This window comes from Geotrypetes seraphini, chromosome 5 (genome assembly GCF_902459505.1).
Source record: "Geotrypetes seraphini chromosome 5, aGeoSer1.1, whole genome shotgun sequence".
NCBI lineage: Eukaryota > Metazoa > Chordata > Amphibia > Gymnophiona > Dermophiidae > Geotrypetes > Geotrypetes seraphini.
In genome coordinates this window covers 183480474-183506347 of record NC_047088.1, presented here as the reverse complement: position 1 = coordinate 183506347, position 25874 = coordinate 183480474, and the positions used below count along the sequence as shown (strand labels likewise).

Here is a 25874-nt window from a genome sequence, read left to right as displayed (position 1 = left end):
GGGAGGGAGGGATTTTAGAATTTTATTAAATGTTTAGATCAATAGGAAAGAAAATTGTATAGGATATATGTGATTGCATAGGTTTGGTAGGGATGGGAGGGAGGGAGGGGGTTAAATTTTATGATTTAATATTAAACATGATAGAGATTCAAGTGATGTATTAAATTTTAATTGTCATTTATTGATACACTTGTTGTAAGATGTAAAAATGAATAAAGATTGAAAAAAAAAAAAGAACTGAATGGGCTGCACCTCATTTGCCATTTTGGGACTTGCTTCCCCGGCTTCGTAAAAGGGGCTATAATTACAACCAGTAGCATAGGAAGGGTGAGCGGCACCCGGGGCAGAGGCACCCCTCCCCCACCCTCTCCCCTGCCCCCCCCTACTGCGCACGCATCACCCTTCCTTTTCCCCGTACCTTTTTAACTTCTCCGGCGTGAGCAGCATGTCCACATTGGTGTCTGCTTGCCCTTTGATGTCACTTCCTAGGCGTGGGTCCCGGAAGTGACATCAGATGCCGACGTGGGCAGCAACCTCACACCGGGGAAGTTGAAAAGGTATGGGGGAAGGCAAGGGCAGTGCGTGCATGCAGCAAGGAGAGGAGGAGGGGGTGGAGAGAAGGGGGCGCCTCGCCCTTAGGAAGACCCTGCCCGGGCAGACCAACCCCCCTCCCCACACCACCTTACTACGCCTCTGACTACAATATTTATTTATTTAAACTTTTTTATACCGTTTACAAAAAGCTAGACAGTTTACATCATTAAAATATACAGAAGATAAAAACAAATCATATTACATAATTAAACAAGAATACAATAGCAAATATGGTTAAGTAGAGTCTTTTCTTCAAGTGTCGACAATGATTAGTTTGCATGCAGATCTGGGATCAATGCCCAAATTTGGGTGACTTTATTCACAGCTGCAAAGTTTCCACTTTTTTTTTTTTTTCAGATTTCTGTGTCACCCACAAAAAGGAAAACTTTGGAGCTCTTTTATTAAAGGACTTTAAGGACCATATTCTTTATATGAAGCTCAAAAAATTGGCTCCAACTAAAATGGCGCTTAGTGCGATTCTATAAAATGTATGTGTACCTTATACGATCCGCTAAGCACCAGTGCTTGGCATAACTTTTAGGCACACTCATTTAGGCCAAGGAAAATCAGTCCTAAATATCTGTGCTTAACTTGTGCACACATCAGACATATTCTGTAATAGTGCATCTAAATTGTAGATGATCCACCCATGCTCCTCCCATAGCCACACCTACTTTTCAGATTCATACATTAGAACTGATGCGCAACCCTTTATACCAGCGTCTCACAATCTTTTTCGAGCCGGGGCATACTAAACCTAGTGTCCGTGGCTCAAGAAATCCGGAAGTGCACGACGTCACTGTGATGATGTCACGCAACGCACACAAGAGGCACATCCTGTAGGCAATCAGCCGACGCTGGCACCTCTCCTCTTCCCCAATGTACTGTGGTGCACCTAAAATCTCAAGAGACACACAGTTTGCTGATTAGGTTTGTTAAACAATTACTCTGGACAAGTAAATTGGCTGTGCACACCAATTTGTGCCCATAATTTGAAGCGTCATATACAGCATTTGGGGGGTGGGGGGGTAAGACCTTAATGCAGGGTTAACACACAGAAACAGGCTACCACGTTAAGCAGTTTTTGCAGCAGTGTGCCTGTTTCTCTATGTTAAAATTCCTTTGTCACTAAGGTAGTTCATTTTAACAAAAATTAATAAACATGGGCAAAAGTCTTGAACAAAATGCTGATACCAAGCCCTAAAAGTGGTTGCACTTACTATGGTACTTATGAAAGGCTTCTCCTGCTTTCAGCTGCTTGTGTGGCCATGGGAAAACACAAAGGAATTTAAATGCTGCAGGAAATGACAAAAGTTCACAAGATCACTGTAAATATACTTTAAATTAGATATCGCTAATCCACTTTAAATTTTCAGTGTGGTCAAGCATTATAATGCACATTAACCTTCCATTCAACATGCTTTTCAATTGGTTATATAACTGGTCATCAGACATAAAAGCATTTTTTATAAATGCCAAAATTGTTATTTATTTATTTATTTTTAAAGTAGAGAAGCAAATTGGCAGAAGGCGTTTTTCTAATGTCCAAGTCACAATGTCTATAGCTTGCCAGCTGAGGAATGTTTATGCAGAAAGGCTCAGTATCCAGAGTGGCAAACAAAATAGAGCCAGATGATAAACAGAACAGACAGCAGAGGGATCATTTGCTCGGAATCCTTTACATAAAAAGCTGCTAAAACAAAAAGTTCAATGAGAAAATTAGAAAATTGCCCCTTTATATGCCTGAGGATCAAGGTTAACAGAAAAGGGTGATTCTTCATTTGATTAACTCGGGTATGATGGAGGAGAGCGGCAAGCAAAAAACAAAAGGAATTGACCCCGAAATATCCACAAAGAAGAAAATCCAGAGAAAACCAAAAAAACTCTGTGGAGTGACGATGTTCCTAAATGGACTTTATTTGAAAGTGTCAAAGTTCCAAAGGTACACTGAAGTCATCCACATAAAATAATTCCATCCACATAAAAATAAATCATCCACATAAGAGCCTTAAAGGACCTAGTCTGCTAGGGATACAGAACCCAACACGGTCCGCGTTTCGACAAAAAGTCTTCTTCAGGGGTCCCTGGGGGTTCTATAAAGGTGAGTACATGGGAAACAATTGTGTGGTGAGCTGGAAGTGAGACACTGCTTGCATTTGCAATGGAAAGGGGAGGAGGAGAGCAACAGGCAGATGACAAAGGGCTCCTTTAACTAAAACGCGTTAGGGCATTAATGCGTAGAATAGCGCATGCTACAATGCCCCGTGCGCTAGATGCTAACGCCAGCATTGAGCTGGGGTTAGTTCTAGCTGCGTAGCGTGGGGTTAGCATGCACTAATCTGCTGCGTGCACTAAAAACACTAGCGCACCTTAGTAAAAGGAGCCCAAAGTGTCTAGGAACCACTGAGTTCCTTTGAGTATCCATGCTGGATGTTTTATTCCAAATTTTCTGCTAACATTTCGACCAAGAGTTTTCAACCCAGTCTTTGGGACGCACCCAGACAGTCTGGTTTTCAGCAATTGTTAAGAGTTCTTTGGTGCAGGGTTACTTTCCAGTTGCCCTAAAGCTTGCAATAGTTCATCCTTTAATGAAGGGTCTCAGTCTAGACCTGACTGATCCTGTTAGCTTTTGCCAGATGCCAGGTGTGGACTGGATCAAAGAAAAAGTTTTTTTTTTCTTTCTGGTATTGTTGGACCATAGTGTGGCATTTGATACAATGGATCATTTTATTGAATCAGCTGGCTGCTCTTGGAATCACTGGAATCATTTTGCAGTGGTTTTGGTCATTCCTGGAAGGCCGTAGGCAAGAGGTTCATGTTGGGACTGAGTTTTCCAACTCTAGACCTTTGCACAAAATAGCTGACAAGAGCCAAACTCTGTGGCATATCAGTCTTTAATCTTTCTATGACTATTTTGTTAGTTGCTACAGTCTGTTGAGGTTGACTATCAAATATATGCAGATGATATTACTGATAAGTTTCTTTTCCCTTGGATTCTTCTGTTTCTACCCCGTTGGTCAATTGCAGACATTGTTTGATGCTATTTCAGGCTGAATGAGGCATAACAGACTTGTTCTAAACATTTCAAAGACTGAGTTGGCATTAGTGAGTAATGAGACTCAGCTTGACTGTGCTTTAAGGAGATGTGGAGGTCTCTGGTCAAATGCATAATGCATAGTTTAGGGGTGATTTTAGACTTCGTGTTGATATTTAAACAACATATAAGGGCAATGGTTTTAATAAACCTATAAACCTCTCCATAATGAATATTCATGAGGTAGTGCATGCAAATTTATCTCATGCATACTAATTATGAATCTTTTGAAAACTGTACTGGCTGGTGTGTCTTGAGGACTGAATTGAGAATCCCTGATATAGACCTTTCTAATAAGGAAGCTGTGCTGGGTCTTACTAGGTCTGCTTAGGCAGCACTTCAAAGGGCATTTGCCTTCAAGCGGCGTTTGCCAGTCCATGTCTCACGACAGTCTCCTTGTATTATGGAAAGAATGTTGTTCCATATGATTATTTTCTCTAAAAGTGGTTCTCTTTCAGATCAATTTTGACTGACATTATTTGGAGCCTTAACAGTAAGTAAGATCGTTAAATGTGCCTATTGGTAGATGAAGTCCAGATCTTGGACAGTAGGACTGTATTTTGCATTCAGAGGTTTAAGACCTAAGTAAAGCTGATTTGTCCATTTACTGCCGATGTCTAGATTAGCAAAATGTCCCGTAGCCAATGCATACAGACTGTTGTGACTGAGACTGCAAAAGGGAGTTGTTCTGGTCTGTGTGTATAGAGTTAAGCCATTTTCCTTCAAGCAGCAGGAATGAGTCAGGCACACAGCTGGGTGATGTCATCCAACAGTGCCAGGATGGAACTACTGTCTCAGAGTTCTGAACTCAGTGCAAAGTTTCTGAGCTTGCATTCCCCTCCTTAGTTTTGCTTTTTTTTCCTGCTTAGCCAAATGGACATGAAACAAAGCTCTCCTGTTTGTTTTGGATTTTGACACAGGTTTTTTTGTTTGTCATATTAGCTTTCATTCTTCATGGGTAAATATGGCAACATGTCAAAGTAGTTAGGATTTCATCTATGCTCAGAATAAGGCAGGAACATTTTGAACTTCAACATTCATGCCACACTCCTCTTGTGTCTCAATCCTGACTATGATCTGGACTGTAAGCATTGTGTTCAGATGTCACCAAGAACTAAATAATACCAGAAAGCATTTAGATGGTAAAAAGATGCAGCTTTTTGAAAAAAATCTCATGAAAAAGCCTTCTGCACAGAAAATATCTACCCTTGCACAGACTCATAAAGAGTCTTCCATGTTAAACCTGTCAACCTCTAGAAGTAGTGATCCTGGGGTTCCAGTAGCCAAGAGATAGCAGCTGCATTTACCTGAGCAGGAGCTGCTTGCATCTACTTTGGCTAAAAAGCTGGTAAAGTCCAAGAAGGTTAGCACAGACTTTTCTACCAATAGAGGTGGTGCTTGAACACTTTCTGCACAGAAACATCGGCACAGCACCACTACCTGTTCCTCGGAATCAGTGGTATAATGAGGGTGAGAGGTGAATGGGATGGTGGCGCCCCTTCCAAACCTCTTCTCTCCCCCCCTCCTCCACATGTTCCTTCCCCACCCCCTCCTGCCCTGAGCGTACCACTTCCCTCCTCCCGTACCTCTGAAGCGTTCCTGGCACGAGCAGCAACCCCCAACCTGCTGTCGCACCAGTGTCAGCTCTTCCTCTGATGTCACTTCCTGGGCATGAGTCCAGAAGTGACAACAGAGGAAGTGCCAGTGCTGGTGCGACAGCAGGTTAGGGGTTCCTGCTTGTGCCAGGAATGTTACAGAGGTACGAGGGAAGAAAAGCGGAATTCATGCACTGTAGTGGGGGCGCGGGGAAGGAGGATGGGTGACTGCATCCTCACCAAGATGGTGTCCAGGGCAGACCCCCCCCCCCCCCCTTTACTATGCCACTGCTTGAAATTGTCTGGTATGACAAAGAATCTCTTCAGTGCAGACCAGTTTGCCCCTGCAACATCCACTGCACAGATTAATTTTTCTCTTCCACATCTTTTCAACTACTTGAGCATTCCCACTCTTTTCTTCAAAAGAAGTTCACAGACTTTGTTAAGGGCTACATGACCATGCCCCAGATGTTCTGTTTCCAATGCAATGAAACCTCTCCACTTTTACTCCTATGAAGAGAACAACCAAAACCCTCAATCACTTTGAATCGGCATCTCATGATGACCTCAAACCAGTTCCTCTAATGTAAATATAAAATATAAATACTCCTGCTGATAAGGATCTTCAAGCTATGTCAGCTGAAGACTTCCCTTTTTGCCAAGCTTGGCAAACGCAAGCAGTGTCTCACTTCCGGTTCACCACACAATTGTTTCCCACATATTCACCTTTACAGGACCCCCAGGGACCCCTGAAGAAGACTTTTTGTCGAAATGCGGACCGTGTTGGATCCTGTATCCCTAGCAGACTAGGTCCTTTAAGGATTTTATGTGGATAATCTATTTTTATGTGGATGATTTTGGTGTAACTTTGACTCTTTCAAATAAAGTCCATTTAGGAACATTGTCACTCCACAGAGTTTTTTTTGTTTTCTCTGGATTTTCTTCTCTGTGGATATCTTGGGGTCAATTCCTTTTGATTTTATTGTGTAAACCAGAAGCAGAGGCTGCAGTGGCAAGCTGACGTGCGACAGCCTGCGCCCCCCTGAAGAGGGGATCTGCTGTTTTGGATGATCCAATAGTTTTTTGTATGTCTGGACTTTGCCAGTTTAAGCTCTGCTTGCCCTCGTTGACTTTGGGCTGTGTGGCTGTTTCATTTAACTTATAGAAATGTATGGTTTGATAATAGAAATGAGCATGTACTATTGGGATGGTGATGGGAGAGTTTACGGGGGGTCACCCAAGTCAGGCTGGAAATTTTTTTCTGGCTATAGGGTTTCTGCTTATTAGGGGGGGGGGGGTTTGAATGTGGGTAGGGTGTGTGTGTGTGTGCACTGTCCAGTTTGCTTGGGGTCTGTGTGGTGGATGGTTGCGTGCAGTGTTTCAGAGGGGCAGGTAGAATCTATGGTTATGTCTGTAAAGCAACTGCTTATTGGCTCAACCATTGCTGATCAGGTATGCATGTCCTTGAACGTTAGGGGTCTTAACTCTCCCTGCAAACGGCAGCTTTATTTTCAAGAGGTGGAAGAGTTAAGATGACCATAGGTTTTGTGCAGGAGACTCATCTGTTGCCGGCCCATGAGAAATATTTTTCTCATGTTCGGTACAAGGAAATTTATTTTGCTTCTAACAAATTGAAATCTAAAAGAAATGGAGTGGCTATTGTATTTGCTAATGTATCTGTGACTGTACAGGATGTGATTAGGGATAAGGAAGGGAGATTCTTGCGCTTGAAAGTGCAACTTAGGAGTTAATTATATACCCTGTTGAATATATATGCTCCCAGTGTAGATCAGGGTTCCTTTTACAGTAGAGTGGGGGCTGTATTGGCTCAACATGCTATAACCCTGTGCTGGCACCATGGACATGAATAGCTAAGCAGATTGATTCTGCTGTGTTTCTGCTCATACTTTTTCACATTACATCTAGGTTTTGGAGGCATTTTGATCCCTTCACTGATGCCTTCTCTTGGATAATTGTTGTTATGGACTAAAATTTCAGTTCATATTGCATTCCTCAATTAGATCAAAGAGTCCTCTTCCAGATCTGACTTGGCCCAGTACGCAATAAGGAGGAGAGCACTATGGAAGGGGGGGGGGGCTTTGTCTTACTGTAAAACTTGTCTTTAAGAACATAAGAACATAAGAAGTTGCCTCCACTGGGTCAGACCGAGGTCCATCTCGCCCAGCGGTCCGCTCCCGCGGCGGCCCATCAGGTCCGCGACCTGTGAAGTGGTTTCTGCCTACTTCTATAACCTACCTCAAGTTATATCTGTACCCCTCTATCCCCTTATCCTCCAGGAACCTATCCAAACCCTCCTTGAACCCCTGTACAGAGTTCTGGCCTATCACATTCTCCGGAAGCGCGTTCCATGTGTCCACCACCCTCTGGGTAAAAAAGAACTTCCTAGCATTTGTTCTAAACCTGTTCCCTTTCAATTTCTCCAAGTGACCCCTAGTGCTTGTGGCTCCCCACAGTTTGAAAAATCTGTCCTTATTCACTTTCTCTATGCCCTTAAGGATTTTGAAGGTTTCTATCATGTCCCCTCTAAGTCTCCTCTTCTCCAGGGAGAACAGCCCCAGCATTTTTAACCTGTCAGCGTATGAAAAATTTTCCATACCATTTATTAGTTTAGTTGCCCTCCTCTGCACTCCCTCGAGTATCGCCATGTCCTTCTTGAGGTACGGTGACCAGTATTGAACACAGTACTCCAGGTGCGGGCGCACCATTGCGCGATACAGCGGCATGATGACTTCCTTCGTCCTGGTTGTAATACCTTTTTTGATGATGCCCAGCATTCTGTTTGCTTTCTTTGAGATTTTGCTTCGCTAAATTTCATGCTTGATATATCAGTGTTGATTGTATAGTTTTAGATAAGTTTCCCACAAACTAAACATATTCTGGCTTATAACATCAATCGTCTCATCTGATTCTAGGGAGAGCATCAACTAGGAGGTCAAAAAGTCTGCAAAAAAACAAATATTGAGTACAAAAACATAAGTAGAGAAAGGAAGCGATGGTTGCTGCCAAAAGGATAAGTACCGTATTTTCGTGGATATAACGCGCGCGTTATACGTGATTTTACGTACCGCGCATACCCCTCGCGCGTTATATGCCTGAGCGCGGTATACAAAAGTTTTTAAACATAGTTCCCACCCCGCCCGACGCCCGATTCACCCCCCCAGCAGGACCGCTCGCACCCCCACCCCGAACGACCGCTCGCACGCGCTCCCACCCGCACCCGCATCCACGATCGGAGCAAGAGGGAGCCCAAGCCCTCTTGCCCGGCCGACTCCCCGACGTCCGATACATCCCCCCCCCCCCCGGCAGGACCACTCGCACCCTCACCCCGAAGGACCGCCGACTCCCCAACAATATCGGGCCAGGAGGGAGCCCAAACCCTCCTGGCCACGGCGACCCCCTAACCCCACCCCGCACTACATTACGGGCAGGAGGGATCCCAGGCCCTCCTGCCCTCGACACAAACCCCCCCCCCCCCCCGACCGCCCCCCCCCCCAAGAACCTCCGCCCGTCCCCCAGCCGACCCGCGACCCCCCTGGCCGACCCCCACGACACCCCCACCCGCCTTCCCCGTACCTTTGTGTAGTTGGGCCAGAAGGGAGCCCAAACCCTCCTGGCCACGGCGACCCCCTAACCCCACCCCGCACTACATTACGGGCAGGAGGGATCCCAGGCCCTCCTGCCCTCGACGCAAACCCCCCTCCCCCCCAGCCGACCCGCGACCCCCCTGGCCGACCCCCACGACCCCCCCACCCCCCTTCCCCGTACCTTTGGAAGTTGGCCGGACAGACGGGAGCCAAACCCGCCTGTCCGGCAGGCAGCCAACGAAGGAATGAGGCCGGATTGGCCCATCCGTCCTAAAGCTCCGCCTACTGGTGGGGCCTAAGGTGCGTGGGCCAATCAGAATAGGCCCTGGAGCCTTAGGTCCCACCTGGGGGCGCGGCCTGAGACACATGGTCGGGTTTGGCCCATGTGCCTCAGGCCGCGCCCCCAGGTGGGACCTAAGGCTCCAGGGCCTATTCTGATTGGCCCACGCGCCTTAGGCCCCACCAGTAGGCGGAGCTTTAGGACGGATGGGCCAATCCGGCCTCATTCCTTCGTTGGCTGCCTGCCGGACAGGCGGGTTTGGCTCCCGTCTGTCCGGCCAACTTCCAAAGGTACGGGGAAGGGGGGTGGGGGGGTCGTGGGGGTCGGCCAGGGGGGTCGCGGGTCGGCTGGGGGGGAGGGGGGTTTGCGTCGAGGGCAGGAGGGCCTGGGATCCCTCCTGCCCGTAATGTAGTGCGGGGTGGGGTTAGGGGGTCGCCGTGGCCAGGAGGGTTTGGGCTCCCTTCTGGCCCAACTACACAAAGGTACGGGGAAGGCGGGTGGGGGTGTCGTGGGGGTCGGCCAGGGGGGTCGCGGGTCGGCTGGGGGACGGGCGGAGGTTCTTGGGGGGGGGGCGGTCGTTGGAGGGAGGGGGGTTTGCGTCGAGGGCAGGAGGGCCTGGGATCCCTCCTGCCCGTAATGTAGTGCGGGGTGGGGTTAGGGGGTCGCCGTGGCCAGGAGGGTTTGGGCTCCCTCCTGGCCCGATATTGTTGGGGAGTCGGCGGTCCTTCGGGGTGAGGGTGCGAGTGGTCCTGCCGGGGGGGGGGATGTATCGGACGTCGGGGGGGGCATCAGGCTTTCAGGATGGGGACAGACCTTCAAGGGGGGACAGGACTTCAAGGGAGGACAGTGCACGGAAGTCAGGGGGGGTGAACGGAGAGTCGGGACAGCGCACGGAAAGTCAGGGCGGGCGAAAGGAGAGTCGGGCAGCATGCGCGTTATATGCCTGAGCGCGGTATAGAAAAGTTTTTGTACATATCATCGTGATTTCTGCGCGCTATACCCCTGTGCGCGTTTTACAATGGTGCGCGTTATATCCGCGAAAATACGGTAGATATTTTTAAAATATAGATGAGAAGGTGATAGATTATGGAACAACTGAGAAATGAGCAACAGACAAACAGTTCAGTCCCTGGTATCTGCAGAAACTAACATCATTCACATAACTGGGATGGAAAGTCTCACTGAACAAATGCTGGAGGATAGGGGGTATGACATTACCAATGAAGCTGCCACTGGGAATGTGTATTTGTTTGCATACATTCTGTTAATTAGAACACCTTAAAAAATTTAGAGGTCCTTTTACTAAGCTTCACTAAAAAATGAACTGCACAAAGGTTTCCTGTGTGCGGAGGACACATTTAGCGCAGCTGTAAAATGTCCACATTGTACATGTTTGCAATAAGGCCATGTGCTAATTTCTCTTTAGTGTTTGACCGTTACCGCGTGAGCCCTTAAATGCACCTGTTGTCTAGGCAACGAAAGCTTTCGCACTAACCACACGTTAATCATTTAGCAATACCCACGTGCTAACCAATTAACATAGCTGTGCCCACTTTCTGTCCCCAGCACGTAAACACAAAAATTACTATGGGACTCCTGAGTGTAAGCCGCTTTAGTGCTTTTGTACGTGCAGTAACCACGCATTAGTGCTCACTGCAGCTTAGTGAAAGAGCTCCTTAATGTGTTAAATTAATTTTTTTTTTTATATACAAATTTAACAATTTTAATATCATATGATATCAAAGAAAAAGGACTCTTACACAAAGTTTAACATTCATTATACATATAACACAAAATTCCTTTTCAAGCCCACAAAACTGGGGAGCCATACTTCTATATGACCTAACTAAAATACAAAGAAAACTAAGAATTGGTTCGGATTCATATGAATCTTAACCATTCCCTATTTATGGGACTCTTTAAATTAATTTTTAAAAAGTGTTATAAAGTTTTAATGTGTATCAAAACAATTTTATTAAAGTGAACATGTTAAAAGAACCAAAAAGTTTGAAAATCAGATAAAAAGGCCTAAATGAACTGAAAATAAACCAAATATGTTGCTTCTGCTCATTCTTTGCTTCCAGCCTTTCAGATGAAAGTTATCCAACAGATATATCTGGTAGACAAGTTATATACAATATTGAAAGGCTCATGTAAGCTCAGCGGCCTTTACGTAAGACACAGTAGAGGATTAAGCATTGTTTTCCTGCAAAGTACTACAGTATACTGCTACAAAGGCAGATATTATGCTGTCAGGAACCTGGCTATGCTATTCTTCTAAGGTAAGCCCTGTGTTATTCTTCTAAGTGTGAGCACTGCTGGTCATTTGCAGACTACCAGGAACCCTTTTACAAAGATGCCTGGGTCAAAGGAGTTATAAACTGACTTTTCTGGAATCATCAAAGTATATACCAGGGGTGTCCAACCTGCGGCCCAAGGGCCGCATGTGGCCCTGTGAAGTATATTGTGCGGCCCCGGTCGAGGGCAAAGCAGTGTTTTCCTGTGCTGCCCCCAGGTGTTTGCCATCTTGCCGGTTCCCTCCTCTGTCTTGCTGCAGAGTTTGCGCTTTTGTGCGGCCCCAGAAAATTTTTTTTCAGCCAATGCGGCCCAGGGAAGCCAAAAGGTATATACCTGGATTTTTGCATTAATGGAGAGTTCATGAAAAAGATGCATGTACTGCAAGAAGCAAGCTGCTAGAAGCAGTTCTGGATCATCTCATTGCCATGATTCTCATGTTAGCAATATGCAATTTGTTTTTCCTGGGGGGAGGGGGGAGGCACAAAGAGGTTTTTCAACAATTTTACAGTTGAAAAGCTGTATTTGTAGTCAAATTGTTATCAAAATGTAATCTAGTCTAATTTTTGTTTTTTTGACATCTCACGACTCAGTGGTCTCATAAGGAACCTGTGTCACACAATTCAGAATGAGTTCACTTACATTTTGTCAAAAAAAGATTCAGAACATTGAAAGAGAATTTCAGTGACTTCCCTCTTCCTAGCAATGGTACTAATATTTTCAAAGAGACCAACTACGGTAGATTTGTAGGTGTGCAACAACTGAAGAGAGAAGCAAAATGTGACTATTGACTTGAAAATCAATTATTCATTCTTAGTACTTAAAGAGATTTCAGAACCATCCTCAAGTATATTTGGTAAGAATATCACCAAGTGTATACAGGAAAAAGGTTTAGATCTGACCAAATGTTCTGGGCAAGAGAGTGATCAGGCAAGAATTCCAGGGAAATAATCTCATATGGTTTGAGCCAAATTCAGTACATGGCACCCAAAGATAGGTGCTGCTATGATCTGTTCTACAGGGTGCTCTGGGCCAGATTATCTAAATGGTGCCTAAGCGCACCTACATTGTAGGTGCCGCTCCACACGGTTGTCAATCAACTGCTAAGCACCATATGTAGAATCACGCCTAGTGGCACCTAAGTGGACTTAGGTGTCGCTAGGCATGGTTGACGCAGGCGCTGTTATATTACGCCAGGTTTACCAGACCTTAAATTACTGGCACCTAACTCGGAAGCCTAGCGACGGCTACGTCAATCATGCCTGTTCTCTGTCTTTAACCATACCTACTTTCAGATAGACATCGTTCGGCGCTTTGACTCATTTTATTCTTTGTCTGCTGATTCCTGCAATGCCTTCTTTGTAAGCTTCCCTTGCCACATCGGCTCTTGTTTGTAATTTCTCTTCTTCATTGTAATCTGTTTCGTGGCTCTTCTGTAAGTTCCCCAAGTTTGTATGGGCTCTTGTGTAATTGTAAATCGCCTTGAACCTTTATAGGCTTGGAGCGATCCACAAATCCTAAATTAGATTAGATTAGATCTAAGTGTCACTAGATGCCAATCAGTTCCGCATGGAACCCTTTGTTTTGTTTTGAATATATCAATTAACTTTAAGGCACTGTCAATTACCATGCCATTTAAGTTAATTAAAATAATTTGGGTTTTAGTTAGGCACCATTTATAGAATCTGGCCTTACTGAATACTAGCTTGGCACACTTCTCACTTTGAGCATGAGCACTTATACCTGCAAAATGCTGATATGTTTGTGTCCAACAGATGGCAGTTAGACACACAAATGCAGGTATTTTATAGCATCACACCTAAGTTCTGGGAATGCCCCTGATCTACCCATACTCCTCTTATGGCCACATCCTCTTTCGAGTTGCACGCATAAAATTTAGGCACATGTTTTAAAATAGGGGACAGGGTTGATTCATGCATAACTTTTAATTACTGCCAATTAATTGCTTGTTAGCACATAATTGTCTAATTACGTTTATGTCCGGATCTGGAATCCGTATCTAAATTTGATCTCCATTGCCATCAAATTAATACTGACCTATTGGAAAAACTCATCTGCTCTGTCACACACAGCTTGGTGGAATATAGTCTGTCTGACAGCTAAATACGAATTCTATGCTGCAGATAAGAAAGGTATATTATCAAAAACCCAGTCCATCTGACAACCCCTAACTGATTTCTGTGCTCATATATAATTTCATGATGTATCTATGATATTGCCCTATTTCTGAAACACTGTGATAAGAATTCTGATTGATGTCTCTGGTTTTTGTAGCTGAACGGTCATTTATTATTATTTTTGCTTACGGTATGATTTCTCATCTTTTTCTTTTTGTATATTTTCTTGAGTTTTCAGTAATGCGCTGGATGTATTTGGCTATCCTGATAGATAATAATTTGTTATTGCATTACTATTGTTCTGCTTGAACTTACCTTGTTGGTTGTGTTCCTTGTTTATTGTAATACTTAAATGCCAATAAACAGGTTGAACTGAAAAATTCTGAAGAGAGCAAGTGAGGCTGCAGCATTACAGAAATCAATGGAGAATTTATTATTATTATTATTTTTTTTTTGGCATGGTTCTCCTGGAAAGGGCCATGGACATGTCAAAAAATATACTGGAGTCCAAATCAGAGACTTTCACAAAGTAGTGCCGCTGAAGATTTAATTGCATTCTGAAATGATTTTGTTGAAGCCAAAATCACTCCAATGATATTATCAGACAAATAGGGAGGTGGAAACCAGCAAAGATTGAGGAAAAGTGAAGGAGAAATAAAGAGGTATTTTGATGAAATGTGCAAGGATGAGCGACTTGCTGATACTGAGTTATTTCAGAGTTCAAACTTTTTTTATGGGTGTCTTGACATAGTGATTGCACAGTTCTCAGAGAGATTTAAGAGCTTACAATCCGTTGTGGATCTGTTCAGTGATTCAACCAAGCACACTTTTTCTGCAAATGATAATGTCCTACAAGAAGTAGTTGCAAGATTTGCCATTCATTTCAGCAAACGTACATCTTCTACTTTTCCTGGACAACTGCTACTGTGTAGCTCATGATTGAAAATGGATATTTCAAAACAATCTTCAGTCAAAAATGCTGATTATTTATTTGGATTTAGCCAGGGCCGCCATCAGGGCAGTACTACCAGTCCTGCATTCAGGGGCCCGGAGGTGAGAGGGGGCCCGGGCTCCTCCAGGGTCCTAGGCAGTGTTCCCTCTAAGGCAGCGGTCTCAAACACGCGGCCCGCGTGTGGCTCTACAGGTTTTATTTGTGGCCCGCGGTCTGGAGGCGATCATTCTCTTCCTTTTGGAGCAGCAGCCGGCTCGTTCTTTCAAAGCCGCGGGTTGGCGGCTCCTTGCGCTATCCACTCCTGCATCGGAAGCCTCTCTGATGTCACACCATCAGAGAGGCTTCAGACGCAGGCGCGGATCTCGCAAGGAGCCGCCACCCGCGGCTTTGAACGAATGAGCCGGCCAGACACGCTGCTGCTCCAGTGGCGTACCAAGGGGGGGGGGGCGGTCAACTGTTCTCCTTAGCGTGCGGCTCGCGGCTCGTCTAGAGCAGTGGCGCCCAACCTGCTTCCCTTCCCTTCTCACTGCTGCCATCGGGGATCAGGCCGGCACCGTATCTTTGATCTCCCTGCTTCTCTTCCCTGCTGGGCCGACCAACTCTCGTGGCGGCCCGACGTCAATTCTGACGTCGAGAGGACGTTCTGGCTAGCCAATCGCTGCCTGGCTGCCCGGAACGTCCTTTCAAACGTTAGAATTGACGTCGGGCGGCGAGAGTTGATCGGCCCAGTGCAGAAGAGAAGCAGGGAGATTTCGGCCTGATCCCGATTGCGGCAGCGGCAGCAGCCTATTCCGCGGCGGTGGTGGCATGGGGGAGGCAGGAAGGAAGAAAGAAAGAAGGTGTGTGTGTGGGGGGGGGGGACAGGGAGCCAGAAAAAAAAGCAAAAAATGGGGCCGGAGGAAGGAAGGAAGGAAGAAAGAAAGAAGGGAGGGGGGACAGGGAACCAGAAACAAAGCAAAAAATTGGGGCACAGAATCAGAGAAAGACAGACATAGAAAAAGAAAGAAAAAGTTGGGGGAGGGAATGAGGTCTGGAGGAGAGGAAGCATACAGTCAGAAGAATAAAGTGCAACCAGATGAAATTACCAAACAAAGGTAGGAAAATGATTTTATTTTCAATTTAGTGTTCAAAATGTGTCTGAATTTATATATGCTGTCTATATTTTGCACTATGGCCCCCTTTTACTAAATCGCAATAGTGTTTTTTAGTGCAGGGAGCCTATGAGCGTCGAGAGCAGCGCTGGGCATTTAGCGCAGTTCCCTGCGCTAAAAACTGCTATTGTGGTTTAATAAAAAGGATGGGGGGTATATTTGTCTATTTTTGTATGGTTGTTACTGAGGTGACAATGCATAGAGTCATCTGCCTTGACCTCTTTGAAAAAACCCAGAATAGGAATGATAATTAACATTTTCTCAGCGTATAGTGTGCTTTGTGTTTTTTTATTTTATTTTTGGTAGATCATTTTGACTTGGTCATTTTAAAGTAGCTCGCAAGCCCAAAAAGTTTGGGCATCTCTGAGCTAGAGTGTTGAAACTGTGTATTTCTATTTTATTCCCCCTTTTACAAAACTGGAGCGTTTTTTAGCGCCAGCCATGGTGGTAGCAGCTCTGATGCTCAAAATTCTATGAGCGTCAGGGCTGTTACCACCGTGGCTAAAATGGGGAGGGGTTCGTTTGTGATGACATATTCCATACTAGGCAAAGGTGTTTTCTGTGTTCTTTGTGTTTGAAAGACATGGTTTTCTGTTAGGATTGACGATGTAGGATTGATCTGTGCTGGTCTGGCTTGTTTAGTTTTACAATGGGTGTATTGATGTACTGCTCACTGCAATATGTAAGATGCTGCCTTTTCCTAGGTACTCATGTGTGACGTGTGGTTTGTTACTAAAAATCATGTTTTTCTTACAGATGGGGGGGTGCCAAAAAATGATGGGCCCCAGGTGTTACATATGTTAGGTACGCCACTGTATGTAAAGATACCAGAAAGCTGGCTTAGCAAAAACTTTAAGTAAATTGTTATTCTTCTAAGTTTTGAGTATTTAACCCTCCCACAATCTCACGGGCACTCGTTTCAAGTTTATTGAGATTTTGATTTAAATGCAATATCAAATATTTTCAATGCGTATAGCAAAACTAAATTTGGGGAAATAAATAAAACCATTTGAACAATAAACATACAAACATATCCATAGATGATTAAAAATACATAAGGAGTACAAGGATAAACTACATTTTTTTAAAAAATGCATCCTCCGTGCCTGCTCATAAATTTGTGGAGTATGTAACTTGTCGCTCATGCATATTTTTTTTTGCACACACCTCATCAATCCTTAGAGGAAACATTGGTCCTAGGCCACCATAGCACAAATTCCTGTATTATGCTTCTGCTGTGCACAACAATAAACAATAAACACTGCTGTCATACTTTTTTTTGTCCCCTGCCGATTTCCTGATAGCACCCCCCCCCCCCGGACAAAAGGGGGGGAAGGGGTGCGTGGGGGGGGGGGGCCCAATAGGATTGCTCAGTAAGGGGCCCAGAAATTTCTGATGGCGGCCCTGGATTTAGCACACGCCTCTTCAGAAGGAGCTCAAAGCAACTTATATTCAGGTACAGTTTGTATTTCCTTCTCTCCAAAGGGTTTACAATCTAAGGGCCTATTTTATCAATCTAAATAGTGCGGGCTGGCACAGTAAAAGCACCAAAGCCCATAAGGATTTGAATGGGCTTTGGTACATTTGCTACACAGTAATCACTACTGCGGCTTGATAAAAGAGGGCCTAATTGTTGAAAACAATGCCATTGCTGCCTGTTTTCTAGAGGCTTTCACTTAGATTCTTCTGTTTTTTAACACACCTGTAACAATGCCAACTTTTAAGAGGCCATTTTCCAAACTAAGACCCATAAAGAACTATGTGCAGGACCTATGGTTTAGATCAAGCTTTATGGACTGAAAATGAATGCACTAAAAACTGAATTCCCAGCATATTATCAATTATTTTGGTTAGCATAAAGAAGGCAATTTCACATATTTGTTGACATGATATTTTGCCAAATTTATTAATGCATAGATAGATGACTCTTGAAGGTTCTAAGTTATGTGAGTGTATGTTAATAAGTGGGAAAGGGGTGGACCCAAAATGAAAACTTACAATGGGGGTTCAAATAATCATTTTGCACTACTGTTTACCCTCACATGATGTTTGGGGGGAGGGAGATACCACCACTGTTGGAGGTCCTAAGGGTGTGTCCTGCAAACTTTCCGAAGCCGTGGCACACTAAATTCAGTGCTGCGGCTGGAGGGCATCCGGAAATGCGCAAATGTCAAACATGATGACACACGCATATGTGACATCATCACATTGACATCCACGCATGTGCAGAGCTTATTATTACTATGCCGGTGGGGAGGGGGGGTTGCTTGAGGAGGAGAGGTGCAGAGAGGAGAAGAAACACTGGCAAGGAAGAGAGGCACCGGCTGACTACCTACAGGACATGCTTCTCACCATGAGAAGCATGTTCTATAAGCAGTCATTCGGTGCAAGCACCTCTCCTCCTCACCAGAGTCTCACAGCACACACAGAATCTCACCACTGCACACAGCGATACGCTGTCCTAAGGCCTACCCCCAGTCATTTATCCCAGAATGTGTATGCGTTGCCCAAATATGTGCATGATACCAGATGTACCAATTAGGCACTAACAATTACTGGAGTTACATAATTGATATTTAATTGATTCTAATTAGGAATTACACTGGTCATCTGCCCATGCTATTGAGCTTAATAAAAGAGGATGTAAATTAATTTACACAAACAGCCCTTCCAAGTGGCAAATCTTGGCTACAGTTGTACAGTGTTCCACCGCGAATTCGCGGTTTGTGAATTGCAGATTCGCTCATTCACGGTCTGCTCCGCCCACCTCTTCCTGTAGTAAAGTCAGGCTACACCAATCAGAAGCTGCATGTCAAAGCAGCTCCTCATTGGTGTAGCCCGACTTTAGTACAGGAAGAGGCGGTCGGAGTAGACCGCGAGTGATTTTCTTCACCTGCCTGTGCTCCAGCTGCCCTCTCCTGCCTCCCCTTGCCTTTTGACAGGTGAAAAAACTGCATTCGCGGTTTTTCAAAATTCACGGGGGGTTCCTGGAATCACCTTGTCTATAACGTTATCACATTTTAGCGTTATGACATCATTAGAATGGCGATTTTATGCTTTTTTTTTTTTTTACATTAAAACTGTATGCAGTAAAATGGCATGCAGAAGGCAGCCCAGTTTTGCAGAGAGGGATTCCAAGAAGCACCACTGTTATATTTTATTTATTTATCTTTTAATTATTTATATACCACTTATATTGAGCCATTCCTCACCTGCTAACTCTCTAGGTGCCAGTTATCTGATCTATCCCTTCCCCCCACACACATATACCTCAGGCATTAAACCACATGTTAATTCAAAAGCCAAGCTTATATCCTCTTGATTCACAAGCAGCCATTTCTCTAGGATATATATCAAACATGTACCTTCAACACTTGTCCAATTACTCTGCTCTTTTGGCCTCTGTGTTCTTCAATCAAAGCACATGAAAAAATATACATATATTACATACTAAACCTTCTGTTTCTTGGTGTAAAGAGGACTCCTCTTTGATAATAATGGAAAAATATATTTAAAAATGCATTACTCAATCAAAGTACATAAAAAATATATTGCATACTAAACTTCATTCCCAAAAGGTTAAGAAAATAAGAAGAGAAACCCTACTCACAATGGCTTAAGGAATACAGGATGCACTGATGGAATGTTGATTCTGTATAAAGGGAAATTCTTTGAGATCAACTGAACTGTAAGTTTATTTATTTCTTTGATTTAAGTTTTATTAAAGAAGTTTGTTTAAGGAATACAGAGTCCAGCCTGGTAATGTTTTAGGCTACAAGTTCAATGAGTTTATCTGTCTGGGATCCTTCTGGGAGAAGCCAGTTACAAGACACATTTGATTAATTAAATGTTGTCTGTATTCCTCAGGTATTTTTAAATATATGGTTCAGAGCAAGTGGACAAGCTTGACGCACAATCTTGACATCACAGTGACATCATCAAAATGCACCTAGATGGAAGATTGTCACTAAAAAAACCCGGGGATATGTGCTGGGGTTCCTGACCATACTAGGGATATGAACTCACCAACTTGCTAAGATGGAAGAAGTGCCTTTAATCACTGAGCCACAGAGGCCTCCTTTTAGGCAGGCATTCCTGCCATGTGAGATGGCACCTTAGAAGATCATAGCCATCTCAAGGTAAAAATAAGTTTCCCTCTGGACCCTGGAACTGACAGAGTGTAAATGTAAATGGCAAAGTCTTCTCGATACCTGTCCACAACTCAGACTTTCTTATGAGACCAAAAGGAAGCTGTTAAAGTACCAGGGGGGGGGGAGGTATTTGAACCTACAACCTGCGTAAGGTGGAAGAAGTACCTTTAGGCAGGGATTCCTATTATTTTTAGTGACATTCTGCCATCTAGGTGCATATTGATGATGTCACAATGATGTCAAGATTGTGCATCAGACATGAACCTCAGCCATTGTAAGTAGGGTTTCTCTTTTTATTTTCTTAACCTTTTGGGAATGATGTTTAGTATGTAATATATATATATATATATATTTCTTTTTGTCATGTGCTTTGATTGAATAATGCATTATTAAACATCTTTTTACCTTACTATCACTTAATATCAAACTGGAGTACTAAAACCTTTTCGGAATGAGGTTTAGTATCCAATATATTTTTTCATGTGCTTTGCTTGAGTAATGCATTATTAAATATCTTTTTTACCTTAATATCAAATTAGAGTACTCTTTATCCTTAAAAAACAAAACCCATACCACTCTATCTGGACGCCTCCAGCATGCCTAACTCATGCGTAACTCGCGCCTAGCTTGTGCCCAACTAACGTCCAAAAGTAGACCTAGTTTTGCAATGCCTACATTTTAGGAGAGAATATAGATGCATTAGGATGCTGAGCGTCATATGGTTCTGTAAATGGATGTCCATATTAAAACTACGCCCATGCCTATCACATTATGCACAGCTTTTTCTAATGTGCATCTATGAAATTCTGGACACCTATTCTGTGAATTGTACACAGCCTTTAGATATCTAACTTTCAATTATTGCTTGTTAAAGTCATTAATTGTGCTTATTATTCAATCTATTTGGACGCCTAAGTTGTTGGATGTCCACATTGAGGACGCCTAACTTTAGGCGTCCTTTATAGAATTTGTCCCTAATTGTTCATTGAGCTTCTGTCACTATCAGCATCAATTGTTTGATTGGATTGCTCTTTGCTAACCCCTAGAAACTGCTACCCTGGGTGACCACCTAGTCTGCCTAATGAAATGGTTAAGCCAGTGATTGTATAAAACATGGTTGTTCGAAGAGCAGTGAGCATGTGAGAATTGAAGGGAAATGTATTTATGAAGGTTTATTATATTTTAAGTTTGTTGGATTGGATTTTTTATTGTTGTGGCTTTTAACTCTACTGGAGTTTGGTCAACTTAAACATATTTTTACAAAAATCAATAAATACATTTTAAAATGGCATCAACCCCTAATTGACATTTCTTAGTGGTCTGAGAAAGGTAAAACCAGATTCAAATCCCACTTCCATTTTGTGTGTTCTTGGGCAAGTCAATTAACCAGATGCAAGCTTAGATTGTAAGCTTTCCAAGGGCAAGACAATATCTACTGCACCTGAATGCAACTTACCATGAATGACTGTGAGAGGCATAAGTTAAATCCAAATCTTTTCTCCCTTAGTTGTCTTGTTCAATCACAGAAGGTCCCATTCCAGAACATTTTGCAGATGCTTTAATGAATGACTGATGATTCCTTTTTAAAAAAAAATATTTATTTATATAGTTTTATATTTTCATCAAGTGTAACAATCTTAACAAAGGATCCGAATATGCACAGATAGGAAATAAAAATTAACATATGCATACTCATAAATGTATAAGAAATACAAACAACTATTTAGTCCACAAATAATGGATTCAAGACATTGAAATAAAAATAATAATACATTCCACTGTAATAAGAAAATATTCCTATGGGAGACTCAGTATTGATAGATCACACTTTGATGCTTGCCTGAGTCTTGTGGAAAATTCCTTTGCTGCCTTTATTTCTGGATCCTTTGTTTCGGTCCTGTAGCATGCTGGCATATGAACTGCCAGCTTCAACTGTTTTTATTTTTTTCTGATGAATTTTATGTCAATTGATTTCTAAGCATAAAATTAAAATTAAGACCACCATGCTTTGTTGTTTAGAAGAGTATGCTATGAATTTTGAATTTTTAGTACTTTTACTGTGCACAAGCTTGTGCCGCATTTGTATTAAAGATGTATTTTCTGGCGTTGAATTCTTTTCTTGGTGTGATATTTGTTGTGATTGGTTGCAGAGATCTTCACATCCTTCCGTTTGTCCTTAGCTAGGTCAGGACTTTGGCTAAAGAAGAATCAGAATTTGAACTGTGAGTACACACTGACTCATAGGCCAAGCATTGATTATTTGTCTTAGTGTGGAAGAAATTAACTCCCCATGAGCCTCCCATGAGCTTGGACCAGTCTATTTTTCCTTCTATTCTAGAACTAGAAAAATTAGATGATAGGAGATGATATAATGTCATGGCTGGATCCTAGAGGGATAGTTCTGTAAAGAAGGCTCTAACATTTATGTGCAGAGTATACTGTATGTGTATATAACTAGAATACTTTCAAACTACTAATACAGTATTCTTTCTTTTTTTTTTTTGTAAATCTTTATTAATTTTAAAATATAAATAGTGGAATACAATGAATTTAAACATAAACAAATCAAGAAACGCACTTTAAATATGCAAATAATTCAAAAATACTCATTTTCTAACCCCTTCCCCCTTAACTAATAAAAGTAGATATACATTATTCAATAAAGGCAAATGACCTTCTGATGTTTAGCCTGCAAGATCATATAACAAAATGCTAAATCTTAAAGGACTTTATACTTCTTCATCAGGTTGATTAAATACTTCATCTTTTTCTCATTTGACCTTTTTGGTTTAATCAAAAATATTCAAACAAAACTTATCTTTTGATGTTTAAATATCGAGTTGAAAAGTTTAGAGACAAGTCGCCCTGACATAAATTCATGTTTCACTTTAGAAAAAAGCTGCATTGTTAGGGTCTCCTTAAAGTACATTTGGAATGTTTTTTTCCTCAGCTTCTTCAACTCTGGAAATTTAAACATCAAAAGTTTTGTTGGAATATTTATGATTAAACCAAAAAGGTCAAGGGGCTCATAATTGAAACAGACAAATGTCTAAAAACCGGCCTAAATCGGCACTCGGACGATAAGTAACAAAAGTCATCCAAGTGCCGATAATTGAACCGGGTTTTAAATGTATTTAAAAATGACTTAGGCCTTTATTTAATAGTTATAACTAAGTTAAATATTAAAAATTTTTAAATTTTAAATATTTAAATATCTACTAATACATTTATTATTATTGATCCGATGAAGAGTTAACACATAAAGCTTGGAGTAATGAAACTAATTGAACTCTGAGTGGCGTTACTGAGGATCATAAAATTGAGAAGAATCGATGAAGGGTGTTATTCATAGGGTTTATTAAGTATATTTCCCTATAATTAGCTATCAATACTGAATACCCTGATACTAGGATAGAAAATAGTGCTGGAAGTGGATAAAAAATTTCTTCACCATCACTGAGGCTGGATTTTTTAATTCTGCTACCATAGTACATAATCAACATTAATCTTAAAAGTTGTGACTCCGGAATATTGTCCTTTAAATGAAGTGAGTGATGGCTATATGAGAGGCTACTGAAAAGTTCTCAGTCCAACCAAGAAGAGAATGATGTGCAGCCATGAAACTTACAAGTTATTCCACACTTTTCTTGACATATAATTTGACATCTCACAGTTAACAGTGGTGTTAACTTCAACATGCTTTCATAAACAGGTCTCAGAGTGAGTGATTGAACAAAATTGATGGAATGCATGGATAAGATAAAGGAATGGATGGATGAGAACTTAAATATTCAGAAAACAGAATTGATGTTTATAGGACATGATGAAGAGTTACTGAGGGTAAAAAGATGTTGATTTACGATATACAAAATTGGTGGTTAAAGCAGGTATGAGATTATTTATTGGGGGTTTACCTTGATAGCCATTTGTCAATGGAGAATCATATAATGCATGTGATTAATGGAGCATTTCTGGAAATGAGGGTTCTGTCTAGAGTCAGACCAATGTTATCAACACTAGACTTTCAGATTGTGGTCCAAAGTCTTGTAATTAGCAAGCTTGACTTTTATAATGCTCTATTTTTGGGCATTACAAGAGCGAGGGTACAAGCCCTGCAGGTAATATAAAATACAGCTGCTAGACTGATTACTGGGACATCTAAATATGATCATATCACTCCAGTGTTTAAAAAAAAACTACACTGGTTGCCAGTTGAAGCTCGAATTGAGTATAAAGTTCTGACTGTAATAGATCAGGTGGTTTATTTTGTGGCTCCATGGTACCTGATTCAAATTTTGAAAAGATATTCTCTAAATTGAAAGGAAAGGAATCATGAAGTACATTATAAAAAATCTAGCAAAGCTGCTGTTTTTATTTGATAATATATTAATTGATAGGTAACCTTTGTTAATTTTATGTATGTATTACCCGCTTAGTTGATAAGCAGGATAGAAATTTTTAAAAGAAATAAATAAGTCAAAAAGAGAATAACCAGTCACTATTTCTATTGATTTAAAGTAAATGAAAAAAGAAGAATTTTCTACTGAGATTAAATAAATCTCAGTAATTGTAAATATATAGGTGACATTACTGGAAAAAATAAGTAGATCTTATCTTATGTGTATAACTGTGAATCCAGAGTGTTTCTCAGTAGAGCCAGGGTACATTTCCATGAAAATGAGCACCATGTGAGTCACTGAATTATTTAAAGATACTGTATTGTGGGGTTTTATAATATTATTATTGTTGTTGTTTGTACAGCACCACCAGGGATATGCACTACTTTACAGACAAATGGCCAAGAAATGCAGACAGGACATGGCTTGCTGAAAGTCCCACTAGAGAGCAGCCTTTGGACAACAAAAGGAGGCCATATATGGGATGAACAATTTTAAGTATTAAAAGTGGCATCAAAAGAGGCAATGGCACATTTTCAAGCAGGATCTGAATTTGACAAGATAGGGAAGCTAATCCAAGCATTTGACACAGCATGCCAGAAGGCGTGGAGTCGAGATTTAACAGTGGAGACCAGCATGAATAGCAGCCCTTGTCTGCTGAGCAAAGTATGGATATATGGGGAAATGAGAAGAGAGATAATGAGGTGCTGCAGAGTAAATGCATTTGTAGGCATTTGTACGAGTTCTACATTTGGAGGAAGGGACTATTTTCAGATTTTCCAGTTTGAGAAATAAATTATAATACAAACATTGCATTTAATTGTGGCTTTCAAACTATGTGTTTAATTCATTTTAAATACAGTATATGGATCAGCAATGCAGTTATGATAGAGGAATTTACAATATGTGATTTCCTAGATATGAAAACTTAAAGCAAAGAGGACCACTAATTGCTGCAATTATATTATGGCTGTTCCAAGCTTTAAGCCTCTAAACAGCATTTGCATTATGCATGGGTGAAATCATTCAAATTAAATATGAATATCATTAGTTGGTGGTGTTGATTAGAGGAGTTCAGACAACCAAAGTCCAACCAGAATAGGCCATAAATTGATTTTATATGACTCAATGTTGATGAATTTGGAGCATTGGTGATTTGAATTGAATCTTCATATTCATCCAGTTCAGATCTTTATGAATTAATTCAAACGCAAATACTGACAGATACAGTACATTAAATTCTGACTTATATTCAGCCAAAGCTCTTACGAGTTCATTGTGGATGACAATATATTTCAATTAATGGAAACAAATCCAGTTACATATATTGTAATGACAAATAATTAGTATAAAATATTAACAATAGAAAATAATACATTTCAAGATATGAATTTTTTTAAACAGACATGTCTTTAAGTTTTCTTTAAAAAAACCAGTATATTGATCTACAGATCTAATTACCAGATAACCACTGAAGAGATAAAGACCCGCATACATTTCCCCAGTGCTCACTAACCCCATCACATCCACAAAGATCAGAATACAAACATACATACCTGTCTCTAGAACATCAGCACCTGGTATAGGAAAGCGTAGCAGAGCTGCACACAGGTGTCTTAAGT

At 41.8% G+C, this 25874-nt stretch overlaps 1 long non-coding RNA gene across 1 annotated transcript in view; it reads left to right on the top strand.

The window, feature by feature from the left end:
- Nucleotides 1-25087, top strand: part of LOC117360507 — a 152514-nt gene extending 127427 nt beyond the window's left edge. The window contains exons 2-3 of the long non-coding RNA XR_004539431.1: nt 22006-22077; nt 24617-25087. This is a non-coding gene — a long non-coding RNA (uncharacterized LOC117360507). The remainder of the gene's footprint in view (nt 1-22005; nt 22078-24616) is intronic.
- The last annotated feature ends 787 nt before the right edge of the window (nt 25088-25874 follow it).